The following is a 1235-nucleotide window of genomic DNA, read 5'->3' on the forward strand; positions in this document are numbered from 1 at the left end:
GTAAATTGCTTTACATAAGGAATTCTAACCCTTTCCCCAACTGAAAGAAGGGTATTAAAAAACCCCTATCTCTGTAACAGGACAACGAGAATTTTCAGGTGTGAATCTATCTCAGTCGTCCAATAAAGGACCTCAGACCTAATTTGAACTCAGTGTGCTGGTGTAATAATTCCACTCGCATTGGGTACAACAGCTTTTGGAGGCAGAGGTGTTGCCACTGATTTATAGCCTGGGAATGATCATTCTGAGGCAATGAATAAAAAACAAAAACAACTCCCCCTCCAAACCTGCTGCTCTTTTTGCCAATCAAGTTAGAAGCTTCTCTTGTGGTTCTGACAAATTGTATAAATGCACCCACTCCTCTAGCTCATTCACACTAGGGCAGTTTGGCCCACTGTGTAGTAGTTACAAAGAGCTGTATCAGCAAGTTGTATTATTTACCCATGCTCTCCGCTGCTGGGGTCCAAAGAAGTGTGTGTGTGTGTGTGTGTGCACACTTGTATGAGTTTGTTTGTTTTGTTTGTTTGTTTTTTAACAAAAAGGCATCTCAGGCGATGCCTGTGGCTCAAAAGGGAGGTGGCAGGTTCAAACCCAGCCCTGGCCAAAAAATAACAACAACAACAACAAAAACTAAAAAGGCATCTCGCTGGTCTATGCTCTCTTACTTTCAGGAGTAAATACTGGAAGTCTGAGTCCCTGGGCCCACCCACACACCCCAGTTGCTTCTGTTTCTGCCTCTTGCACAGCCAAACATTCCTTTCCACATTGGATAGAGGAAGAGGGAAAATATAGGATTAATTTTTATACAACCATGTGAAAGATATCAAATAAAGGAAACAAGAGGAAATAAAGGTGAAGTTTTTGACTGTTACAGGAAAACAGGGAATTAAAACTGAAAGACACTTACACCAATAATGTAGAGGAAGGAACCTTGAATTGCTGGGAGAACTCAGATGCCTCAAGGTGTGAAATACTGAGTTTTTCCAAACTAGGGTGACCAGACTTCCCGCTTTTCAACAATTTGTCCCACATCCCGTGGCGTTTTAAAAAAGTCCCGATTTTTGGAAAGAATGCATGAACGGGCGGGAGAACAGGAAGGGAATATACGGTTTTCGGCTGCCATATGAGTTTTATATTATTTTTGTTAATTTTATAATGTTAAACTGTGATAATAACAAATAATTGCTGAGAAGTGATTATCGAGAACTGCTTATCAAAGTTTGCATTGTTGTCAG

The sequence above is a fragment of the Otolemur garnettii genome, unplaced genomic scaffold, assembly GCF_000181295.1.
Source record: "Otolemur garnettii isolate 467f Iridium unplaced genomic scaffold, OtoGar3 scaffold00297, whole genome shotgun sequence".
In the NCBI taxonomy this organism is placed as follows: Eukaryota; Metazoa; Chordata; class Mammalia; order Primates; family Galagidae; genus Otolemur; species Otolemur garnettii.